Source organism: Erythrolamprus reginae, chromosome 3 (genome assembly GCF_031021105.1).
Source record: "Erythrolamprus reginae isolate rEryReg1 chromosome 3, rEryReg1.hap1, whole genome shotgun sequence".
Classification (NCBI taxonomy): domain Eukaryota; kingdom Metazoa; phylum Chordata; class Lepidosauria; order Squamata; family Dipsadidae; genus Erythrolamprus; species Erythrolamprus reginae.
In genome coordinates, this window is record NC_091952.1 from 143,101,544 (window position 1) to 143,122,005 (window position 20,462).

Here is a 20,462-nt window from a genome sequence, read left to right on the forward strand (position 1 = left end):
CTGAGGCTGAATATGCATGTGTTTCTGATTATTGTAATGCATTAACCTCTGTTTCTGCTCTCATTGATAGTATTTGGGAATGTCCAAAGAAACCAATTGTTATCATGGAAGATAATGTTTCAGTTACATACATTGCTGAAGCTGAATGTGTTGGAACTCGTTCACGGCACATTGACATCCGGTATAGAAATACCAGAGAGAGTGTGAAAGAAGGATTCGTGAAAATACAGTATGTGCCTACTACTGAACAGATCGCTGACTTGCTGAATAAGCCGTTGCCAGCTGACCAACATGAATACCTCTCCAAGAAAATGTGCCTTAAGTGAACTGATGTCTTGATGTCCCTCATGTCTCTGATGACTGCCAAAGAAGGGGTGTCACGCTGTGGGTTGACAGCCTCCAAATACATAAAGAAACATCCTGTAGTTAAATGGTTAGCTCTGCTTATTAATGTAGCTCCTCCCTTTCTATGATGTAACACTGCTTTGCTCACTTCCTTCCTCACGCAGGAAGAGAAGCTGCAGCCATTCTTCTCTTCTTAGTTGTTAAGATGTGAAGACATGTTTTTATGCCACTCCCGGCAATATAATCTTTTTTTACTTTTTCTAATAAAAGTTAACTTCGTTCTGAAATGCCTGCTTGTAGCTTAATTCCATCGACCTCCGGGAAACCTCACTTCAGCTTTAACAGGCTGATTTCTCTCAGTGAGCTCCTTTTCCCGTCATAAACTGCCCAAAATAATGGCCAGTATTTGGCTTCAGCTTCCATAAGGGTGCAGGGCACAATCTCCACATTGGCCCCTTTTCCTCTCCAAGCATCCCTGGATGGTAGGAGGAAAAAAGCCAAAAAGGGGCAAAAGAGGCCAGGCAAAGCTGGGAGAGGGGATCCAGAGATCTCCAGCAGAGGAAGTTGAGATGAGGGTGAATGCCAAAGCGTTGTCCACAAGAGAAGCCTTGCTATCCCTTTCAGGCCATATGGAAGATGGCACAGGCTGCCCAGAGTCCTGGGAAGTGGAGGGCAAGTGGCCAGCCTGGCCTTCAAGCTACTGGATCTGAGTTCAGCATGTCTGCTTTAAGGGAATCCCTCTGCTGTGGGCTTCCTTGTGGGTCTGTCCTTTGAGGGAGACACAAAGCATCCCTGCATTGACTTTCAAATATTTTCCAATGAAGCCTCAGAGACGCTGTGATTTGGGGGTTCTGGGCGGCATGGGGGAGGGGACTCGTGAGGAAAAATGCCCACTGCAGAAAAAAAAAATTGCTGCCAATCTGTCTTCCACTGAGGACCTGTATACTGCACAAGTCAAAAAGAAGCCAGTGAAAATATTTACTGACCCCTCACATCCTGGACACAAATTGTTTCAACTCCCACCCTCAAAACATCGCTACAGATCACTGCACACCAAGACAACTTGACACAAGAACAGTTTTCTCCCAAACGCCATCACTCTACTAAACAAATAATTCCCTCAACACTCTCAAACTTTTTACTAAGTCTGCACTTCTATTTCTACTAGTTTTTTCTCATAATTCCTATCATCCTTTTCCTCCCACTGAGGACTGTATGACTATAACTTGTTGCTTGTACCCTAAGATTTATTAACATTGATTGCTTCTTCATTGCTTATTTGACCCCTATGACAATCATTAAGTGATTGCACCAAGACAAATTCCTTGTGAGTCCCATCACACTTGACCAATAAACTATTCTATTCTGTTCTATTGTGTAGTGTGCCAGTGAAAGATTTTGGACCACTGGGCAGTATATCCTATGCCACACTCACTAGTTCCTGGAACAAGGACTTCCTTTTTGTATTTTCAGTCCAGATCTGGTGAGGAATTCTAAGAGTTGATGTCCAACTGTTATAAAAGTTACCAAGATTGAAAGAGATGAGGCTCCGAGTCTTCGGAGAGGGGCAGCACACAAAATAAAAAAATAAAATAAAATAAAATAAATAATAAAATAATAATAAAATAAAATAAAATAAAAAATAAACTAAAATAAAATAAAATAAACTAAAAAAATAAAAAAATAAAATAAAATATAAAATAAAATAAAATAAAATAAACAATAAAATAAAATAAAATATAAAATAAAATAAAATATAAAATAATAAATAAATAAAATAAATAAATAAAAAATAAAATAATAAAACAAATAAAATAAAAAATAAAAAATAAATAAAATAAAATAAAAAATAAAAAATAAATAAAATAAAATAAAATAATAAAAAAAAATAAAAAATAAAAAATAAAATAAAATAAAAATATAAAATAAAACAAACAAACAAACAAATATTTGCTGGGTTCAGTTTGTGTGAATGAGAAGGCCTTGGGGTGCGCAAAGGAATAGAAGCAGTCTCTCCTGCCTGACGTTTTCCTCTCCCTTCCTAGCTGGCAGCATGAAAGGGGTTAAGGCACCAGCAGGCTGATGTTGCCAGCTCCTGCAGGTCACCAGGCATCGTTTCCATGGAAATGACTGGGCCATCAGCCAGCATCCTGCTGTATCCTCCTGATTTTGGTACCCATCTGGGTATTTCACTCCTGCATAAAAAAAAATCTGGGTGGGGGAAACAGGAGGGCAGATTTACAAAGCTGTCAGCTGGGAGGGAAAGGGTGGTGGGCTGGTTAGGGTGATTGTGCTTGGGGAAATGAAAGAATGCTGCTTGCATTGTGTGGGTTTTTTCAAATTACACTTTGTTTTCCTGCAATCACTTTTCTCTCAATAAAGGTTCCTTTTGATTAGCTTAGGCAGTTCCTTAGAGGAAGGATCATTTTGTGGCCTAGTGAAGGGAGAACGCCAACCCCACATCATTGAGCAGTTCTTCTTGCCAAACTGATTCCTGGTGGGCTTCTTATTCTCAAGGCCTGCTTTGGTACAAGATGAGAAAGCTAACCTAAGATGCTTGGGATGGCTTTGCACTACACTAAGCTAAAATGTTTGTGGCAGTTAGGGCATTGTTACTGTGACCAGATTTCCCGCTTTTGGCGGGACAGTCCTGGTTTTGATTCATTTGTCCCACATCCCGCTGGGTTTCAAAAATGTCCCGATTTTAACAGACCTCCATGTTAACAGACTTCTGCCCAGAATAAAACTGAGGAAGGTGCCCCGGGCGCTACTTGAAGGCGCTGCTCCCAGGCGCAGACAGGCAAGTGGTGGCGGCCGGGAAAGAGGGGGCGTGGCAATCTGGATTTGGAGCCCCCTTCTGTCTCAGTCCCGGGGGAGTAGGAGTCGGAGTCTGGCGGCATCAGCATCACATGGATCCCACTCCCATCTTTTCCCCCTCCCCTTGCCTCCACCTCCCCTGCCCTTCCCTTTGTTGTAGCCTGAGCAGTAGTGGCGGCAGCAGCAGAATCGACCATGACAGCAGGAGGAGCAAACAAAGGGGAGTGTTAGGAGGCAGAGGAAGAAGGGGAACTTCCTAAACTGCCGAGGCTTGTCAAGGTGCATTTTACAAGCCTCGGCAGCTCAGGAAGTTCTGACAGCTCCTGTTGTCGTGATCAATGCTGCTGCTGCTATCATCGAGCAGGAGGGGAGGGGCATGTTTCAGTTCTGCCCCTCCTCCTCCTCTTCATTGGTAGAGGTCTTTTCCCTTCCCAGGATGGTGCTCGGGGGCCACCGTAGCAGCCAGCACTGCGAGGAGCTGTTTAGTTTATTTACAACTTCTCTTGCCTTCAGGCACACGAGTCTATATGGAGTATATCGGGATACTGAGCACATTGTTTTTGCAAATAGGTTGTTGGAGCTACAGAGATATAGTTTGTTATTATGTCTATAACCTTCATCATGTATTTTACTATGTGTATACCCACTAAAACCCTCATTGTGTATTGGACAAAATCAATCAATAAATAAATAAATTAATTAAAAAGTGGTCAAAATAGGAAGCTCCATATCCACACCCGTCCCTGTTAAAAGCAGTGTCCCCAAGGTAGCGTACTGGGACCTATGCTCTTCATTCTCTACATCAATGACCTTTGCGATCTCATCACAAGCAACTGTGGGTTTTTTGCAGATGATGTAAAACTCTTCAACACCACTGATAACACAACTACTCTACAAAAAGACCTAGACTCAGTTTCTGACTGGTCCAACACATGGCAACTCCAAATCTCAACCAGCAAATGTTCTGTCCTACACAACAGCAAAAAGAATCAGAACTTCAAATACAAACTTAATAAACAAATTATCACAGATAATCCCCACTCGGTCAAGGACCTCGGAATACTAATAACTAAAGATCTAAGTGCCAAAGCCCATTGCAACAGCATCGCTAAGAAGGCCTCAAGAGTTGTTAATCTAATCCTACGTAGCTTCTGCTCTGGAAATCTCACACTATTTACCAGAGCTTACAAAACTTTCACCAGACCCATCCTCAAATACAGCTCATCTGTTTGGAACCCATATTGCATCTCAGACATTAACACCCTTGAAAATGTTCAAAGATACTTCACAAGAAGAGCCCTTCATTCCTTCACTTGAAACAGAATACCCTATGAAACTAGACTTACAATCCTGGGTCTTGAAAGCTTAGATCTACGACGCCTTAAACATGATCTAAGTATTGCCCACAAGATCATATGTTGCAATGTCCTGCCTGTCAAAGACTACTTCAGCTTCAACCACAACAACACAAGAGCACACAACAGATTCAAGCTTAATATTAACCACTCCAAATTTGACTGTAAAAAATATGACTTTAGTAATCGTGTTGTCGAAGTGTGGAACTCATTAGCGGACTCTGTAGTATCATCCCCTAACCCCCAACATTTTACCCTTAGACTATCCACGATTGACCTCTCCAGATTCCTAAGAGGTCAGTAAGGGGCGTACATAAGCGCACTAGAGTGCCTTCCGTCCCCTGTCCTATAGTCTCTCCTATATCTTGTATTTCTTCTCTACTATATCCTCTATAACCTTAATTGTGTATTATTGGACTAACTAACTAACTAACTAACTAACTAAATAAATAAATAAATAAAGTAAAGCCCACAGAAAATGGATGTATCAAATGGATAGAGATCTGAAGTAAACTATTGTGATATAAAAATGATGCATGAAAACAGGAAGAGAGAAAGAAAGAGAAAGAAAGAGGAAGAAAGAAAGAAAGAAAGAGGGTGGGAGGGAGAAATGGAGAGAGAAATAGAGAGAAATAGAAAGGGAGTGAGAGAGAAAGGAAGAGAAAGGGAGAGGGGGGAAGGAGGGAGAGAGAGAAAGAAAGGGAGGGAAGGAGGGAGGGAGAGAGAGAAAAGAGGAAGGAAGGAAAAGAGAAAGAGAGGGAGGGAGGAAAGGAGGAAGAGAGAAAAACAGGAAGGAAGAGAGAAAGAAAGAAAGAAATAAAGAAAGAGGGATGGAGAGACAGAAATAAAGAGAAAGGGAGGGAGAAAGAGAGAGAGAGAGAAAAAAGAAATATTTTTTTTTTTGCTCCATATAGACCAAACTTTTAATCAAGCAGGGCAGCCAGCTCCCCCCCCCCCCCCCCGGTCAATGGTGTCCCACTTTACCAAATTTAAAATCTGGTCACCTTAGGCATTGTGTATGTTTGCAATGCAGCCATCATGTCATATTAACCCTGTTTCATATCTTAAGTGAATCCATGACAGGGAATCAGATGATTTGAGCAGGTTCAGAGGCCCAAAATGGGCCTGTCCAGGAGCTGGTTCTAGGCAGCCCTCTCCTCTTTCTCCAGTCTCTTCGTGGCCTGCCTCAAGGGTGTAGGAGCATTCATGGGAATGTCCAAGATCTTCTTCACTTTCTTCTTTGCCTCGGCTGGGCCCCTACCCAGCTCTGATGGGTCTGGGTGGTGCCAGTCTTACCAGGGAGCAACTGAGACTTCTTTCTTTGCCCGGCAGTGAGCACCAAATTCTTGTCAACTAGAGGAGCCTTGCTGTCCCTCTCAGGCCACATGGACAAGATGGTAATCCCCAGACCCACACAGCCCAGCTAGCTCAGCCAAGCCCTGCCCAGATCTTCTTCCATGAGGGGTCACCAAGCCACTTACCTCCTTCTCAAGGCTGCTGTTGCTCACTCTCCCTGGCTAATTTCTCATGGTGGGTGTGAAAGGATGGTGGTAGTGGTGAGGCTTGAGGATACTGCTGCAAGGTGGCTACTTTGTTTGGTGGGCTGTGACAGCAGCTTCCTCTCTGGGCTTCCCAAGCTGAGGAGAGAAAATGAGCAGGAGGACTATTGCTGGGTGGGACTGGTGGTGGTGGTCCTGCCACCACAAGGCAAGGCAAGATGAGGCAGGTGACAGGATGGGGGTGATCTGGGGGTGTTCATCCAAGGTGCATGAGTATGGTGCAGTTGGGGTGGGGCCCAGCACAGCTTATTGGACAGCCCAGGCTCACATCCAGCTAGCCATTGCTGCTGGCCAATGAGCAGCTGAGAGGCCAATGTGCTGCAGCTGCTGCTAGGCATAACCAGGCCCTGAATTATTATTATTATTATTATTATTATTATTATTATTATTATTATTATTTATTGGATTTGTATGCCACCCCTCTCCGTGGACTTGGGGCGGCTAACAACAGTGATAAAAACAGCATGTAGAAATCCAATACATAAACAGCTAAAAACCCTTGTTATAATACCAATCATAACATACAAACATATCATGCATAAATTGTAGAAGCCTAGGGGGAAAGAAAATCTCAGTTCCCCCATGCCTGACGGCAGAGGTGGGTTTTGAGGAGCTTACGAAAAGCAAGGAGGGTGGGGGCTATTCTAATCTCTGGGGGGAGTTGGTTCCAGAGGGCCGGGGCCGCCACAGAGAAAGCTCTTCCCCTGGGTCCCGCCAAACGACATTGTTTAGTTGACTGGACCCGGAGAAGGCCCACTCTGTGGGACCTAATTGGTCGCTGGGATTCGTGCGGCAGAAGGCGGTCCCGGAGATAATCTGGCCTGGTGCCATGTAGGGCTTTATAGGTCATAACCAACACTTTGAATTGTGACCGGAAACCGATCGGCAACCAATGCAGACTGCGGAGTGTTGGTGTGACATGGGCATATTTAGGGAAGCCCATGATTGCTCTCGCAGCTGCATTCTGCACGATGTGAAGTTTCCGAACACTTTTCAAAGGTAGCCCCATGTAGAGAGCATTACAGTAGTCGAGCCTCGAGGTGATGAGGGCGTGAGTGACTCTGAGCAGTGACTCCCGATCCAGATAGGGCCGCAACTGGTGCACCAGGCGAACCTGGGCAAACGCCCTCCTCACCACAGCTGAAAGATTTTTCTCTAATGTGAGCTGTGGATTGAGGAGGACGCCCAAGTTGCGGACCCTCTCTGAGGGGGTTAGTAATTCCCCCCCCAGGGTAATGAATGCTGCCTCTTGTGGACATGCTTAGGGGGAACACTCAGCCAGGCTGGCCTGATGTTGAGCCAGAGGGGAGCAGCCCCTCACTATCTCCAGGGCAGATCCATGGGCCAGATGGGTCAGATTGGCCAGTGGACTTTCAGTTTGGAATTAATAGAATTGTCTAATCCAGTAATATCTGATCCAGTAATGCGTTCCTACCAGTATGGTCTGGTGTGTCGTGCAGGTAGTAGCCCACTGGTAATGTCACCAATTGATTGCCGGTCCCTGGGGCTGCCATATTTTAATTATTTTTAAAAAAAATTCACCTGCACATGCACTGCCTGAGTGATCAGTGAGCCAGCAGCTCCCTGATTCGCTGACTCGCCAATCGTCCCACCCGCCTCCGCTCTCCATATATCTACCAGCACCCATGTCTAATCCTTTCATGAGGAAGCTTTCCCAGCCAGCTTGGCTTACTCGTTTTTTCTATTATTTATGCTTACTGCCCTTTTCTATTAATTCCTTACTTCAAGAGGATGACCTGTGGCTAGGCAGGTAAGTAATTGTGTTTTTATTGGCGATTGCGCTACACGTTTAAATGGAGACCACCACCACTCTGGTAATTGTGTGCCAGGGACTTTGGTCAGATTCCTTGCTGCAATCAGACTGAGCATTTTTACAATAAAAATGGAGGCTGCTTGTAGCAAAGAATCTGCAATTACTGGAGTGTGTGTGTGGGGGGGGGTTGCGCCATTTAAATGGCCATGTGGCGATTGTGCCACACATTTTCCACCCTCCCACCAGAGCAGGTAATTGTGTGCCTTGGTTAAAATACTTAGACTTCTTGCAGCAAGGAATCTGCCTGCGTCCCTGGCATACCCACCCTGGCTCTGGCTGTGAGTTGGTTGGAAAAACGCTACAGCGCTGGCTGGAGCCACCCACTGCTGAGTTGCCCCTTTTCTCTCTCCATCTGGAGAGCTTGCTCAGCTTTGTGCTTCAGAGGACATGTGAAGAACAAGCCTCTTTGGAAGCCTCTCTTTCTAAACTTTGCATGCCCTGTCTTTGGAATTGGGGAGGAAAGTGTTTTTGGGCTGCAGCACCAGCCAGAATCACCCACCACCTGAACTGTGATGCTCTTTGTTTGCCTCCTCATGCCCCATTTTTTGAATGGGGATGGGTGGGCAGTGGGAGGCTTTGGCCAGTGCTTCAACCCAAAAACACTTTTCCCCAATTCCAAAAAATGGGGTGTGCAAAGGTTTGAAGCACGAAGCTGAGCAGGCTCCCCAGACAAAGAGAGAAAAGGGGCAACTTAGCAGTGGCTGGCTCCAGCCACTGCTGCAGTGTTTTCCTACCCCCAATCCTCCCCCAAACAGAGCAGTTAACTGTTGTGCTGAGGGCTCAGGCAGATTCCTTCCTGCAAGAAGTCTGAGCACTTTTACAATAAAAATGGAGGCTGCTTGTAGCAAGGAATGTGCAATTACTCGCTCTGGTGGGGGGGATTGGAAAACACTGCTGTTAGATCTTGAAATAATGGAGGACTGTTGTAGTTTTAACTCTGCTTAATTGGCTTAAGCTGGAACACAGCTCAAGCAAAAGATTAGGCAAGTGGAACAGTAACAAGAAGAAGAAGCATGGTGGCGTGGCCGGCACCGTTTCCCCGTAAGCTGCGCGCGTGCGCGTACGCCCCAAAATACCCCCCTGCGCACCCTTTTCCATGGGCGCACGTTCCCCATCCCCCTGCCAGCCCGCGGGGGGGGGGGCAGGGAGGTGCGGTAGGAGGAGGAAAGGGAGCCACGGCTGCCCCTGCCTCCCCAAGGTGCCTCCGGCCAAACGCGCCCCTGGCTTCTCGACCCTGCCCCCCGCTCACCCGATCCGTCCCCTCTCCTCCTCCGCCACCTCCTGCCTTGGGGTGCGACTTCTCCCGCGGCAGTGGCGGCTGCGGGACGAAAGCGCTGCCACCCAGGGGGCTATGAGAGAGGACTTTCTCCGCGGGCTTCGGGAACGCCTGCCCCTCCCCTCTCGCAGCCCCTTCACTGGGAGCGCTTTCGTCCAAGACTTCCAGCAAGGGGGCTGCAGTAGAGGCAGGGCAGGCGTTCCCAAAGCACTTGGAGAAAGCGCTCTCGCAGCCCCCTCGCCATCGGTGCCTCCGTTCCGGAGCTCCGCCTCACAGCTGATCACCCTGCCGCCGCCACACGGCTACTGCCCAATGCCGCTGCTGAGAGAAAGAGAGAAAGGGGGGGAGAGAGAGATAGCAAGAGAGAGAAGAGAAAGAAAGCAATAGAGAGAGAGAAAGAAAACAAGAGAGAAAGAGAGAAAGAGATGAAAGGGGGGACAGAGAGATAGCAAGAGAGAGAAAAGAAAGAAAGCAAGAGAGATAGAAAGAGTAAGAGAGAAAGAAAGCAATAGAGAGAAAGAGAGAGAAAGAGAGCAAGAGGGGGAGACAGAAAGAGAGAGAAATGACTCTTGATTTAAAGTATATGGTAAAAAGCACCCAAATAAGAGGAAAAAAACCCCAACCGTTTGTGTGTGTGTGTGTGTGTGTGTGTGAACTCTTGAACCATTTCCAATAGCTCACCTCTAACTGGAAATGGTTCAAGAGTTCACACACACACACACACACACACACAAGGGGGGAGGAGACAGTGATGGGAAAAGAGAAGATAATAATAGTAATAGATTTTGGTTTTGTTTTATTATTAATTTCATTTAATAAAAAAAGAAGGGAATTTTTTTCTTGTTTGTTTGTTTGTTTGTTTGTTTGTTTGTTTATTTAACCTGGGTGGGGAAATGGAAGGAAGTTGGTATCCAGGTGGCAATGGCATGACCAACATGACTGCTAATAAATCGAACCTTGGATAAAAGAATTGGATTGGAATCTGATTTATTTCTCAGATGCTATATGGGGCGCTGACAGAAACTGGACAAATTCCTCAGCTGTACCCTGCAAGGGCTCATCTGCTCCCTCTACATTAAGAAGGGAGCTGGTCACCCTAAAAAGAGTGGCTGGACACGAATCCACAGAAGCAATAAGTACAGAAAAAATTTGTCACCTGTATCACCACCAGATAAGTCCTAATAAAGGCTCTTAACAGTATTTGTGTCAAGGCTGCCAGTCAGAATTCAGACAAATAAAACTCAGAGTCCTTTCATTTTAGGTTCAAAGTGAATTTATCCAAATCAGAACTTGAAGCATCAAAAGCAAAGCAAAGTCTGAAGAAAATGGCACGTACCCCACATACTAAAACCCCTTTTTCCACCCCCCTGTTGGGCATCTGCCCAATCTCCATTGTCCAGACACATCAGGTGGTCCAAGATGCTCCTCCCGGGCTTCTCAGGAATTTGCCCATCTAACGGTCTCACCGACACCTGGGAAATCGAAATTTATCCTAACAAAACTTTTCTCCTCCTGCACACTTCCCAACCCCCCTTATTATCTATCCCTCCCGGTCTCTATGACAACCAAGCAAAGAATGCAGCAGCAGGCAGCGCAGGTTGATATTCGGGCCCCCTGGAAAGGGGACTTTAGTCCTAAAAGACAAAATAAAACAATACAAATATATACAATACTACATTACGGTTTATCAGGATATTTCAATCGAAAACGGTCAATTTCCTTCTGAGTATTCATATGTTTCTCATCCACCCATTCTGCATGTGATGCTGGGAAATGTTTTGCTCACCCTCAATGAGTAATGGGGCTGGGGGATCTGGCTGTGGAGGTCTTAATTCACCTATGCGTTCTGGTTTCAGCAAGCTTACATGGAACACCGGGTGGACCTTCCTCAGCTCTTTTGGCAATTATAACTTCATTGCCACCGAATTTACCACTTGTATGATAGTGAAAGGACCTACGTACTTAACTCCTAGTTTCTTGGATTTCTGCTTGTCCTCAAGAATTTTGTTGAGAGGTAAACCCTATCTCCCACTTTGTACTCTGCAGCTATCCTTTTCTTATCTGCTTGGGCCTTATGAGAAGCCTGAGCCTCATCAAGTGCCTTTCTCGCTACGAGCCAAGTCGCCTTGAATTGCGACACCCAATCTTTTAAGGATGGGTGTTGAGGCTCGTCCTGGGGTAGTTCCGGAATTGGTACAAAATCTTGCCCACTTACTAACTTAAAGGAGTGAACCCCGTACTACTGTGTAAAGAGTTATTATAGGCCACTTCTGCAAAGGGCAAGAGCTCACTCCAATTATCCTGTTGATAGTTCAAATAACACCTCAGGTACTGTTCTAGGGCGGAGTTTGTCCTCTCGCACCCGCCATTGGTTTGAGGATGATGGCTCGAGCTGAGCCTCTGTTTGGTACCCAATAACCCCATAAATTCTTTCCAAAAGTTAGAGGTAAATTGCACCCCACGATCCGATATGATTCGCTCAGGAACTCCGTGTAGCCGATACACATGTTGTATGAACAGTCTTGCTAGTGTTTTCGCAGTGGGGATTTTTGAACATGCCACAAAATGCACCTGTTTGGAGAAAAGGTCAGTAACAACCCAAATCACTGTATTCCCCCCACTCTCAGGTAGATCCACAATAAAATCCATTGATATTTACTTCCAGGGTGCCCCCGGTCTCGCCACTGTCTGCAACAGTCCTTGGGGGTGACCTGGGGGTCGTTTAGAGGCTGCACATACTGGGCAACTTGCTACATAAGTCTCAATGTCCTTTTTCATGGAGAGCCACCAGAACTGCCTTCTTAATAAATGCAAGGTTTTCAAGAAAGCAAAATGTCCTGCCACCTTAGAGTCATGCCCTCTTTCCAATATTAGAGGCCTCAACGTCAGTGGAATATATAAACGTGATCCCAGCCAAGCTAGACTGTTCCTTTTGGTGCAATCATCCTCATGAGTCCGAAACCAGTCATTGGTTTCCAACGCCTTTTGCAGGTTTGCCATCAGATTGTTGGGAAGATCCGTATTCTTGGTGCTCTGGTGCTGAGTCATCGCCGACCAAGCAGTTTGTGAGCATGATATTACTGATTGAATTAGCTCTAGCCTCCCACTGTTGTACTGTGGCATTCTCGACAGAGCATCTGCCATGGAATTTCCCCCCCCCCCTCCCGGTAGGTAGCGCAGTGAAAAGTTGAACCGACTGAAATGTTGCACCCATCTGGCTTGTTTAGGGGATAATTTCCGAGGGGTTTTCAAAGCTTCCAGGTTTTTGTGGTCTGTCCACACCTCATAAGGTTGTTTTGCTCCTTCCAGGAAATGTCTCCAGGAGAGCAGTGCCCAGCGTACAGCAAACGCTTCCTTTTCCCACACTGCCCATCTCCGCTCTGTGTCACTTAGCTTCCTCGATGTATATGCACAGGGACGTAACACCTGTCCCTCATCTCGTTGCAGTAACACTGCTCCCACAGCCACATCGCTGGCGTCCACTTGTACCACAAACGGATTTTCCAAATCAGGATGTTTGAGGATTGGTTCGCTCGTGAACAGTTTAGAAACATAGAAACATAGAAACGTAGAAGACTGGCTGCAGAAAAAGACCTCATGGTCCATCTAGTCTGCCCTTATACTATTTCCTGTATTTTATCTTACAATGGATATATTTTTATCCCAGGCATGTTTAAATTCAGTTACTGTGGATTTACCAACCATGTCTGCTGGAAGTTTGTTCCAAGGATCTACTACTCTTTCAGTGAAATAATATTTTCTCACGTTGCTTTTGATCTTTCCCCCAACTAACTTCAGATTGTGTCCCCTTGTTCTTGTGTTCACTTTCCTATTAAAAACACTTCCCTCCTGAACCTTATTTAACCCTTTAACATTTTAAATGTTTTGATCATGTCCCCCCTTTTCCTTCTGTCCTCCAGACTATACAGATTGAGTTCATTAAGTCTTTCCTGATACGTTTTATGCTTAAGACCTTCCACCATTCTTGTAGCCCGTCTTTGGACCCGTTCAATTTTGTCAATATCTTTTTGTAGGTGAGGTCTCCAGAACTTTTTCAGCTTTTCAGCTTTTCGAAAGCTGCCTGGCACTCCATGGACCATGACAAAGGCCCATGGGGTTTGGGTTTACCTTCTCCCTTCATTTTCAGTAGGCTGGTAATCGGTAGTGTTATCTGAGAAAACGCTGGGATAAATTGCCTGTAAAAATTTGCGAACCACAAAAAACTTTTTAATTGTTTCCTAATTTATGGAGCCTTCCACTCCAGGACCGCTTTTACCTTCTCCAGATCCATTTCCACCCCATCATGTCAGATGTGATAACCCAAATAGTCGATTTTGCTCTGGTGAAATTCGCACTTTTCTAAGTTAGCATACAGTTCTGCAGTTTTGAGTTTCTTTAGAACTTCTCTGACCAGAGTTACATGTTCCTCTAGGGACTCCGAATAAATTAAAATGTCATCTAGATAGATCAAGCATCCTTTAAATAAATGTTCATTCAATAGCTCATTAATCAGTTGCATGAAAACTCCTGGCGCCCCCTGCAGGTCAAAAGGGAGTACCCTAAATTGGAAACATCCCAACGGAGTGTTGAAAGCAGTTTTCCACTCATCTCCCTCTTTTATACGCACCTTATAGTACGCTTCGCTTAAGTCCAATTTTGTGAAGAACTTCCCTTTTGCCAGATAAGTTATCATGTCCTTCATAAGGGGCACGGGGTACACATTGTGTGTACAAATGGCATTCAAATTTCTATAGTCTGCCACTAGGCGGAGCGAGCCGTTTTTCTTTTCCTTGAACATGATGGGGGCCGCCATTTGGGGTCTAGCAGGTTCTATTATAATAATAATAATAATAATAATAATAATAATAATTTTGTGAAGAACTTCCCTTTTGCCAGATAAGTTATCATGTCCTTCATAAGGGGCACGGGGTACACATTGTGTGTACAAATGGCATTCAAATTTCTATAGTCTGCCACTAGGCGGAGCGAGCCGTTTTTCTTTTCCTTGAACATGATGGGGGCCGCCATTTGGGGTCTAGCAGGTTCTATTATAATAATAATAATAATAATAATAATAATAATAATAATAATAATAATAATAATTATTATTATTATTATTATTATTATTATTATTATCAATTATTTATTGGATTTGTATGCCACCCCTCTCCGCAGACTCGGGGCGGCTAACAACAGCAGTAAAACAGTACAACAAAATCCAATACTAAAAAACAGTTAAAAACCCATTATATAAAAACCAATCATACATACAAACATACCATACATAAAATTGTGAAGGCCTAGGGGGAAAGTGTATCTTAGTTCCCCCATGCCTGGCGGCAGAGGTGGGTTTTAAGCAGAGGTGGGTCTATAAAACCCCTTTCCAAATTTTTATCAATGAATCGCCGTAACTCAATCAGTTCCCTAGGGGTCAATGAGTACATCCGGGGTTTGGGCAGTTTTGCTCCAGGCACTATGTCAATACTACAGTCTGTGGCCCTATGGGGGGGCAGTTTGTTGGCTTCCTTTTCGCTGAAAACTGCCTTAAGATCCCAATATTCTCTGGGGATTTTTTCCTCACCTGCAATTTTCTCTACTAGGGGGGAGCTTTCCTTCCCAATTCTGCCAATACAAATCCCAATTCCTCTTTCTCCTTGTAGGAGATCGTGACCGCTCCAGTACACCAGTTTACTTCTGGATTCCATTTCTGTAACCAGGGAAGTCACAAAATGACTGCGCTATCAAGCATAGGTCCCACAATGAATTGCATAGTCTCTTGGTGGGAGCCCATGGTCATAATTAAAGTCCCTGTCTCCTGCTATAGTTCCATCCAACTGGGTGAATGAAATGGGGTCCCTTAATTTCTTGAGTTTGAGGCCCAAACTCTCCGCCAATTCAGGGGACATCAAATTCCTGGTGCAGCCCGAATCCAGTAGGGCTACCATGCTTCCCCTAATCCCTCTGTTCGGGTCCCTTAAAGTTAGGGGAATGTATACACAACCCGGGGGGGGACACTTACCGAGAAGGCTTCTTCCGGCTCGCTTTCCAGGATGTTAGGACGATCCTGAGATCCCAACTCCTCCCTTTTTGGGGAGACGACCTCTACGGTTTCCTTTCCACTTTTGGCAGCCTCTGGGGATTTCTTAATCCATTGCTCCGACTTTTCCCCGCCACTAGCTGTCACCCTTGACACAGGTTTGGCAAAGTATTCCGCAGCTCGATGACCTTTTTTCCCACACCTGAAACACGCTCTAGATTTGGGCTTGTCTGGGAAACTTCGGGGTGTTTTATTCAGGACCCTCTCTCCCATAGGGGGGGGGGCTTTTCTCCCGTTGATTTCTCTGGAGATCTATCTCCACCACTGCCGCCAGCTCGAACCATCTGCTAAGGTTTCTAGGGGTTGCTTTGCCTCTGCAATGCTGGTAAACCTCATCATCCAACCCATCCATGTAGTATTTCATCAGAATATTCATTGGGTACGAGCTCATATAAGCCATCAGTTCCCTGAACTCCTGTGTGTATGCAGTAACTGATCTCCCTCCCTGCTTCAGGGTTTTCAGCTTTGATCTAGCTTTCCTCTCCGCCTGGAGATCCTCAAAGCGCGCTCTGAGTGCCGTCATAAACTGATCAATATTCCTGAGGACGGTGTCTCTCCTCTCATACATGACACCATCCAATTTGCGGCTTCCGCATCCAGCGCCCGGGTCACCACCCTAACCCAGGCTGGGTCATTGGGGAATTCATTCTCATAATCTTCCATGTATTGATTTACATGGGCCAGGAAATACCTCAGCCCTGCCAGCACTCCATCGTAGCGCTGGGTGAAGGGTGGGTGGTTCGGGCCTTGCTTCGGCGGACTCCCCCCTCTGTGCAGGACGTCTTGGGCTCACGGGGCTTTGGCCTCTGGGGGGGGAGGGCTTTGGCCAGCTGCCTGTTGACGCTGTTCTCCCTGGCCCAAGGGTGCTGGCATTTGATCCTCCTCCCCCTCTTCCTCACTCGGAACGGCTTTTAGGGAAGCCTGACTTTTCTTTTCCACCGCTGACAGGACATCCCTAATCCCTGACACCAATTCTGTCAGTCAATTTTCTCCTGGGTTAACCACCCACTTCTTCTTCCTTTTCTTTTTCCGATGGGTCACATTTGCATCCGAATCTTTCATTCCCTCTCCAAGGAGACCTTTTGAGACTACCCCGATGGACCATCATGGAACCAGTCTGGCAGGATCGTCTCCGCTGAGGTCTGATGTTTCCTCTTTCTCCAAGCTAAGGGGTCCCAGGCTCTTAAGAGCAACTTTTTCTTCTGAAGTCACCCCTTCACTTTCATTTCGAGACATCTTTTGCCAGTCCCTAGTAGATTGCTCTCCAGGAGTGACTGCTAAGGCAGACTTTGCTTAATGTCAAGGATGCCAGTCAGAATTCAGACAAATAAAACTCAGAGTCCTTTCATTTTAGGTTCAAAGTGAATTTATCAAAATCAGAACTTGAAGCATCAAAAGCAAAGCAAAGTCTGAAGAAAATGGCGCATATCCCACATACTAAAACCCCTTTTTCCACCGCCCTGTTGGGCATCCACCCAATCTCCATTGTCCAGACACATCAAGTGGTCCAAGATGCTCCTCCCGGGCTTCTCAGGAATTTGCCCATCTAACGGTCTCGCAGACACCTGGGTAATCAAAACTTATCCTAACAAAACTTTTCTCCTCCTGCACACTTCCAAACCCCCTTATTATTTACCCCTCCCGGTCCCTATGACAACCAAGCAAAGAATGCAGCAGCAGGCAGCGCAGGTTGACAATTTGGTCAGATTCAAATTTACTGGTTCTTCAGCGTCACTCTGGTGCTTCATCTCCCAGAGCTCCTCGGTAAACCAAGGAGCTCTCCTGGATCTACTGCCATGGAGAGGTCGCAAAGGCACAATCCAACCCAGAGCCCCCAATGATGCCTTATTCCAGGCAACCACCAGGGACTCAGCCGGATTGTGGGCAAGAGAGTCAGGTCTTTCCTCAAGCTCCCTCTGGAACCCTTCCAGGTCCATTTGGTGTCTGGGGTAAAACCACTTAATCGGTTTCACCTCCCTGTGGTGGAGGATTGGTGTCTTAAAGTCCAGCCTCAGCAGGAAATGATATATATCAAAATACACCAGGGTGATTCGACACAAAAATATGTAACCCTTCCCTGGTGCTGAGCTGAAGGAATTGGGTACTGTAGCCTAAGGGATAATTCTCTGCCTTACAAGGCAAAGGTTGCAGGTTCAAGTCCCAGTGGGTATGGCTAGCTGATGAGGCCAAAATAAGGCCGAAATAGATCTATCCTAGTCTCCCTTAATTTTCAAATTCAGCAAAAAACATGTGACATTATTATTTTACTGAAAGAGTAGTAGATCCTTGGAACAAACTTCCAGCAGACGTGATAGATAAATCCACAGTAACTGAATTTAAACATGCCTGGGATAAACATATATCCATCCTAAGATAAAATACAGAAAATAGTATAAGGGCAGACTAGATGGACCATGGGGTCTTTTTCTGCCGTCAGACTTCTATGTTTCTATGTTTCTATGACACACACACACACATATATATATATATGCCAAAATTGTGCCACCCTAATCTCCCTTAATTTTAAAAAAATTCAGCAAAAAATATGTGATGCATACACACACACGCACACACGCACACACACACACACACCTCGTGATGAACATGTGGGTGTGGGGATGTGGGGGATGAACCTTAACCTGGATGGGGTACTGGAAGAAAGTTAGTACTGTACCAGGATGGCAATGGTATGACCAACATGGCTCTGATAATAAATCAAACCTTGGATGAGAGAATTGGATTAGAATCTGATTTATTTCTCAGATGCTATTTGGGGCCCTGACATCCATGTCTTTGCTGCTGCTTGGTAATACAAGTGCCAGTTTGGAAGTTCAAATCCCACTCCTGTTCTTGCATCTTGTAAAAGCTTTAAGCTAATCCTTAATCTTTTCCCTTGCCAAATAAATTTAGTTATTCAAATCATTAAAGAAAATCTTATTCACTTTAATTGGTATAGTTGAAAATAAGAAAAGTAATCTTGGCAAGGTATATATCTTAATTAATGCAATCCTACCCATCAATGACAACTGTAAACTTTTCCATTGGTGCAAATCTTTTTCAATTTGTTTCTTCAATTTAATATAATTGTCTTCTATTATAGTAGAACATCTTGTTGATAACTGGATTCCCAGATATCTTACTCTCTTCACAATCGGAATGTTCTGAAGTGTCCTTAAATTCATTTTTTAGTTTTCTGTCATATTCTTTACGATCAAATTTGTCTTTATTAATTTTAAGTCCTGCAACTTCTCCATAGTTCTCAATTTGACTTAAAAGCTTTAAGTCAAAACTAGATTATCTGCAAATGCTTGTAGTTTATATTGCTTTTCTTGAATTTTGAGACCTGAGATCTCTTTATCTGCTCTTATAATTCTAATTAATACTTCTAATATCAAAATGATATTATAATAATATCATTTATAATAAAATGATACTATGGTGATAATGGACATCCTTGCTTTATTCCTTTACAAATATTAATCTTATCTGTCATTTCTCCATTAACAATTATCTTCGCAGTCTGCTTATTGTAGATTGCTCCTGTAACATAAAGAAATCTTGCTCCAAAATTCATATATTGTAATGGTCTATTTAAAAATTGCCAATTTAAATTATCAAAAGCCTTTTGTGCATCCAGAAACATCAGTGCCATTGCTTCCCATGAGCTTGTTCATAAAGTATTTAAGATTATATGCATATTGTCCTTTATTTGTCTTTTAGGAAGAAATCCATTCTAATCTGTGTGTATAAATTCATTTAAATATCCTTTAAGTCTATTTGCTATAATTGATGCAAAAATCTTATAATCAAGACTTTAAAAAGATATTGGTCTATAATTCTTCACTTTTTGTATATCCATCCCTTCTTTTGGAATCAATAAGCCTCTGTCCAAGTATCCAGGATTTTAGCTTCTATAAATATTTTATTTAATAAATCCTGCATAATAAGTCCAAATACCATATTTTTCGGTGTATAAGACACATCGGTACATAAGACACACCTAGATTTTAGAGGAGGAAAACAAAAAAAAAGTATTCTGAACCAAATGGTGTAGTATTATATTGTTTAATAAAATAGCAGTAAAGCAGAATACTTTTTACAACCATGTATACTTTTAAAAACCATATACACTTTTGATAAACTTCAAACTTGACAGCTTCCAGACTTCATTTCATTTTTTTCATTTCATTTTATTGGATTTGTATGCCGCCCCTCTCCGTAGACTCGGGGCGGCTAACAAAAGTAGTAAAAACAACATGCGACAATCCAATACTAAAGAAGCTAAAAACCCTTATTTTAAAATCAATCATACATACGAACGTACCATACATAAATTGTGGAAGCCTAGGGGGAAAGAATATCTTAATTCCCCCATGCCTGACGACAGAGGTGGGTTTTAAGAGGCTTGTGAAAGGCAAGAAGGGTGGGGGCTATTCTAATCTCTGGGGGGAGTTGGTTCCAGAGGGCCGGGGCCGCCACAGAGAAGGCTCTTCCCCTGGGTCCCGCCAAACAGCATTGTTTAGTTGACCGGACCCAGAGAAGGCCAACTCTGTGGGACCTAATTGGTCGGTGGGATTCGTGTGGCAGAAGGCGGTCCCGGAGATAACCTGGCCCGGTGCCATGAAGGGCTTTATAGGTCATGACCAACACTTTGAATTGTGACCGGAAACCGATCGGCAATCAATGCAGACTGCGGAGTGTTGGTGTGACATGGGCATATTTAGGGAAGCCCATGATTGCTCTCGCAGCTGCATTCTGCACGATCTGAAGTTTCCGAACACTTTTCAAAGGTAGCCCCATGTAGAGAGCGTTACAGTAGTCGAGCCTTGAGGTGATGAGGGCATGAGTGACTGTGAGCAGTGACTCCCGATCCAAATAGGGTCGCAACTGGTGCACCAGGCGAACCTGGGCAAACGCCCCCCTCGCCACAGCTGAAAGATGTTTCTCTAATGTGAGCTGTGGATCGAGGAGGACGCCCAAGTTGCGGACCCTCTCTGAGGGGGTTAATAATTCCCCCCCCCCAGGGTAATGGATGGACAGATGGAATTGTCCTTGGGAGGCAAAACCCACAGCCACTCCATCTTATCAGGGTTGAGTTTGAGTCTGTTGACACCCATCCAGACCCCAACAGCCTCCAGACACCGGCACATCACTTCCACTGCTTCACTGACTGGACAAG